This window comes from Canis aureus, chromosome 1 (genome assembly GCF_053574225.1).
Source record: "Canis aureus isolate CA01 chromosome 1, VMU_Caureus_v.1.0, whole genome shotgun sequence".
In the NCBI taxonomy this organism is placed as follows: domain Eukaryota; kingdom Metazoa; phylum Chordata; class Mammalia; order Carnivora; family Canidae; genus Canis; species Canis aureus.
Genome location: NC_135611.1, coordinates 27,777,670 through 27,783,669, shown reverse-complemented (window position 1 = coordinate 27,783,669; position 6,000 = coordinate 27,777,670).

The following is a 6,000-nucleotide window of genomic DNA, read 5'->3' as shown; positions in this document are numbered from 1 at the left end:
GCATGATCCTGGAGTCCCGGGATCAAGTACCGCATTGGGCTCCCTGCATGGAGCCTGCTTCTCCCTCTGCTGTGTCTCTGCCTCTCTGCCTCTGTGTGTGTGTGTGTGTGTCTCATGAATAAACAAATAAAATCTTTTTTTAAAATGTACTTACCATGAAAAGATAATGCACATAAAAGCTAATATGACCTGATAACAAAAATGTGAAAATGCTTCAGCCACACCACCAAAGAAATGCAAACTTATTTGCTAAAACATAACTAGCTTTATTCATTTCTTATAAAGGAGATGTGTTGTTTTTATGTGTCCAACCTCCCTATCACCCATGTTATAACTGAATCCTCTTCCTCTATGCATATACAGGAGGGACTTCCAGTTCCCTTGATTCAGGTTGATCTGAGTTTCGGTTTGGAGAGACCTCCATCAGGAACATCCTTGATCTCCCCACTGCCTTCCTCTCCTCCCTAAGCAGGGAGAATTGAGTGCTTTTTTTGACAAAATTGAGCTTGCCCACTTCAGACTTCTCTTGCCTGTTTGTATAAGCCAGTTTGTCTGTAAGGTACACAGGTCCTCGCCTGCTCTCTATCTTGTGGTGAGTGTCCTGCCACTGGGGAGAGACTGGAAGCAGCCTAGCTCAATCCTGTGATCAAGTGGATAAATCTATTTAATCAGGTCTGAAGAATTAGCAAATCCACTTGGCCACTGAGGGAAAATCACATTTTCTAGGTTTATCTATAATAAAGATGATCTTTAAGTTAAAAAAGAACGACAAAAAATTTCCTGAAGTACTGTTGCTTATTGCGTAGGATCAAGCTCAGAGCATCCCAAGCTTGCTCTGTTCTGGGCCCCCAAAGTGTCTCAGTAACGTTTCCCTCATTCTCCTCAGCCCAGAGACATACATCATGATTCTGTTCACTGAGCAGTTAGGTCCAAACAACTTACTTACTAAGTAAGGAGGTAACTATGTTAGTTAGTAGTATGTTAGTTAGTGGTATGCCCTAACAATTTAATAGCTGTTTGAAAAATATATGCATAATGTGAAAGAAGAAATAATGGCCATTTCTATCCTAAACTTGCACAGCTGCTTGCCAATAGGATGTGTGTGCCAGTTGGGTCCCATACAACCTCTGAAAGCTTAAAATCAGGCTGTGCACCACCACCCTCCTATCCTGTTTTACTCTGGCCTTCCTGGGATATTTTTTACCACAGAAATAACTAAAAAGCCAGCTTTGCAAAGGTGTGATGTCATCAAAAGAAATGTAATGTGATCTCATTTTGAAACCATGAGCTACTTTGAGCTAATGCTTCACGTGCTATTCAATAGATGCTGAATATCGCCATTTCCCTCATAGTAATCACAACGGTTCCATCGTGTCCCTGTGGACTTGCTGTGGGGCTGCAGGGCACTGTGGTGCACAGTCTGGAACCACATGCCTGAGATGAGAATTCTGTTTCGAGTTTGGCACTGACACCATTGTGCCCTTCTGTTTCCCCACCCCTCTTCCCATGGGAAAGATGATGTTGATATTGCACATAGACAAAGGTCTCAGAAAAAAATCAGTCCCAGAGCCTCGCTTAGAGAGGCAGAGGACTTCAACATTATGGAGCTGAGACTTATATCCCATTCCAGGCCAGACTTCTAGGGGCTGGAGTGAGTTGGGACATGAAAAAAAAAAAAAAAGAATAAATAAAAAATAAAGAAGAATCAAACTGGGTTAGAACCACTCTCTATTCTTATTTCAATGTTTTATAAATCCGTTCAATGTTGATGCAGTTCTTCTACATCTGTGTCTTGTCTCTTGGAGAGGAGAAGTTCAAAAAGAGAGTGAGACACAGACTCTCCAGGCCCGACATGGCTCTTCCCTGATCACTAGAGCATTTCTGGGGTAACACATGGAGAAAAAGAGGAAACGTACATTAAACTAGTTTTCTACCAATTTAGAGTCAGCTTCTTGAGCCAATAATATGTTGAGCAATCATATGAAATCTAACATAAGAGACAAAATATATTTCTACCAATGAGTACAGGAAGCAGCTTTTAAACTTTTTTTTTTTTAACATGGTGTACATAGTCTTATATGACCTTGTCTTTTTTTTCCTGACTCCACTCTGGAAAAAAAGAAATGTATTGTATGAAAGGGAGATTCATTTTTAGGCAATTACATTTTGATCTTTGGGTCAGTCACCCAATGTGCTAGTGATTGTGTGATTAAGGAATTCATTTTGCCACTGAAGTAACTACTTTGGTTTACTTGTTGCCATAATGCTGGCCTGAGTCTCATATTGCAACATCATAGTCCCCTAGGTACAAAAGAGAGTTACTTTTCTAGTTGGCCCTCTGGGATTAAACATCATTGTGTGATGGGTTAGCATCCATTCGACTCAGATATCTAGTTTAATGGCAATTCTTTTCCCCTTCCACTGACAGGTCAGAAACGGGCAGGCTTCACCCATTTGAACTGGTGGGGAACACAGAGACCCTAACTCAGGACTTCTGGGAAAAGAAGTCCATCTTATTTCCCCTGATGATAGTGAACAACTTTGGTATGGGTAGCCAGTATTAGCCAGGCCCCATTGAGAAATTGCCGCCACATTCAAATTAGGACCACTCAAGAGTGATTTAATCAAAGGGATTTTCTGCAAAGGTATGAGTAGTGTGAGGTGAAAGCACAAGGGCTAAAGAAGCAGCCTCATGCCAGCTGCAGCAGAGCCTACATCACATCTGTGCCCCCAGGCATAAGACACAGGTGTTACCAGAACCCAGGAGAGAGTGGTAGAGAAAGGGCCCCCTTGAGAAGAGCTCTGAACTTCAAGTAAGAAAGGTGGTTGGAACATCTTAACCCTGCAGAGATGAGACCAGACAAATAAATATTCCAGCTGCATTCTCTTCTCTCTGCTCTGTTTCCTACAGGGGCTTCCTGTTGGCTGAACTTAGGCAGAAAGTAGGAGGTGAGGGGGGTCTATTCATGTAACTCACCCAAATAGGTGTCATGGGACACAGAGCAGAGAGAAGGGCAGAGTGCGGGTCCGAAGGAATAACATTCAACACACCAGTCTCTCGTGATGGCAGAGGGAGGCAGCCAAGATTGAAGCTGTTGCTGCAGAAGTCAAAGCAAAGACGAAGTACCTGGGCAACTGGTGACATGCAACCCTAGGGTCTGGATTCTTTGCTCCATAAGACAAGTTTCCATACTTACTGTTCAAGCCAGCTGAAGTCACAGGAGCTGTGAAGTGCCACACAAACTATCCTGACTCAATGCTTTTTCAACTGCAAGGGATAATCCATTAGCAGGTTGTGGAATCAGTTTAGTAGGTTAAAACCAGCACTTTTTCAAGATGGAAAAAACAAGAACAGAAAAATTATAGAGTATAGAGAGTATAAAAATATTTTTTCATGAAATGTTAATTTTAACCATACATGTGTACATATACACAAACTAACTTAGATTAGACATGTACGATTTAGTTCCTACTATGTGTCGCGGTAAAAAAAAAAAAGTTTGAAAATCTCTTTGCAAACTAACAAAGGATGTTCTTCCCTCAGAAATTTCTTCTCAGGCTTACTATGCATTCAAGAAATCTTAGCATCAGAAGCCTTCAGGGCATCTTCAGGAGCATAGTAGTCTTTGTGGCCACAGTTTCTAGAATTCTTTGAGTGTGAAAAATAGGCCACATGGTTTAGAGGCTCTTTAGAGTAATAAAATAGTTCTCTCATATTTTGTAATATACCATGTATTTTCAGACTTCGCCACTTTCTATGCAAACAAATGACCAACTTCTAATTTCTGCAGATATTAAAGAATAATCAGCATTCCAAGTTTACAGTAACTGATTCCTTTCCTTCTGATTCCAAAATTCTCTCTAAGAGGACTGCTGAGTGTTTTAACCACAGGGCCCATTCACGGGGCTTTGTTGTAAAATTCCTCCTGCTAGCCAAGCTTGCAATACTAGTGGGCACCTTGACTGTACTAGCAAATATAAACAGCCCCCTGATATCTGCTAATAAAACACTGAACAGAATTTTGAGCTCATTTTTGAAAAATTATAATGCAGTCTCCCTTCACCTTATTGTCTGGCAATGATTCTATCTAGTGGGATATTTAAATTTAAGGGGCTTACAGAAATTGTATGTGCTAGTGGCTTTAGGAATACTTTCAGCTGCAAGTAACAGAGAAGCAATAGAGGCATTTAAAGATCCCAGCTAACACATTGTCCAGAGGCAGACAGTTCCTGTTCCTTTTGGGAGGCACTAACTCAAAATGACATTAAGGATTCAGAGGTCTTTTTATACTCTCACTCTGGCACTTTATCCAGTTGCTTTGTCACTTCATGGTTATGGGAAGATTGATAAAACTACAAGCTAGTTATGCTCCTCAGCTACTTTCAAGACAAAATGAAAAATTTAAGGACAAAAGGTTTTTTACAAGTCTCTATAGTTTTAACCAGGAATAAAATCTTTTCTAGAAACCCCTCTCCCAACAGATTTTTCCCTTATATCTTTTCAGCCAGAAGCTGACCACACGCCAAACAAATATTGGTGAAGGGGAACTACATTGCCATGACTGCTAAGACCTCTGAGAGATACTCCCTGGAGATCACCACCTGGGATCTGAATGGAATCAGGGATCAGTTAGATTGCAAGGAGTGATTGGCTGTTGGATGCATGCTTTCCTCTTATTCTGCCAGCAAACCTGGACTGCCTCATCAGAGCAGCGGGGTGACCTTTGTAATGCTAGCTCACAGGCTCTTGCCAAAGGAGGTCACTGGTGGGCTTCCTCTGTGTGGGGAAGTTTTAAAAACTGAGGAAGCAGGGGATAATGAACTGATACTCTGAAATCTTAGCTTCATCAGAAGAAGCTTTCCTGAAATTTTTTTTTTATGCCAAATGCCTACTGTAGTGAGACTAATGGTTAGTGGGACTGAAGGTATACAAACCTTGAAATGTTCAGGTACATGAGTCAACTAGAACAAATGGCCAAGGACATCTCAGAGTTTGTTTTTAAAAGATTTTATTTCTTTGAGAGACAGAGCATGAGCAGGGGGAGGGGGGCAGTGGGAGAGGGTAGAAGCAAGCTCTCTGCTGAGCAGGGAGCCCGACAAGGGCTTGACCCCAGGACCCTGGGATCACAGCCTGAGCCAAAGGCTGACACTTAACTGACTGAGCCACCCAGGTGCCCCAGGACATCTCAGTATTTGTTTTTGTTTTTTAAGACTTTATTTATTCCTGAGACATAGAGAGAGAGTCAGAGACTCGGGCAGAGGGAGAAGAATGTTCCCCGCTGAGCAGGAAGCCCGATGTGGGACTCCATCCCAGGACCCCAGGACCATGCCCTAAGCCAAAGGCAGACGCTCAATCACTGAGCCACCCAGGTGCCCCATCAGATTTTGTTTTAGTCTTCTGTACATCTACATTCCACAAAATCTTAAAAGCAATTCCAAGTGGCTATATTAGGCACCCATGTATGCATCCATGTTAAAATACATTTATAGCAAATACTAAATTAGTTATTCCTTTGTTTGACATATATCTGAAAAATATGTCCCGAATAGATCACTTCATTATTTAGAATGAAATACCATAAATTCCCGACGAAATTCAAAACTGCTCACTAGCATTAGTGGAAATCCTGTGTAGCTGCTCTTACAGAAATTAGCTCCCCCCCCCCCATCTTTTTATTTTGTTGTATCAAATCTGTTTTATTAAAACCACCAAGTTGATTACTGTTCTACTAAAATGTTCAAATTAGCAGCTAAGTTTTTAAATCTAAATATAACTAGTAGTCATTCCCACATTGTCAAAAACTCAGAGATGTTACTATATGACAAACTATTAGCATAATTAATTTAGTGTTTGAACTTGCCTTGGACTTACATGTTCACACTTACAGACATTATATAGTGATAATGGCCAAAAAATATAGGTCATCTACTTTACAGGGCATTGTGCAAGATATTTTCCAGACATTTTTCATTGAATGCTCACAAGTCTGGGATGTAAGC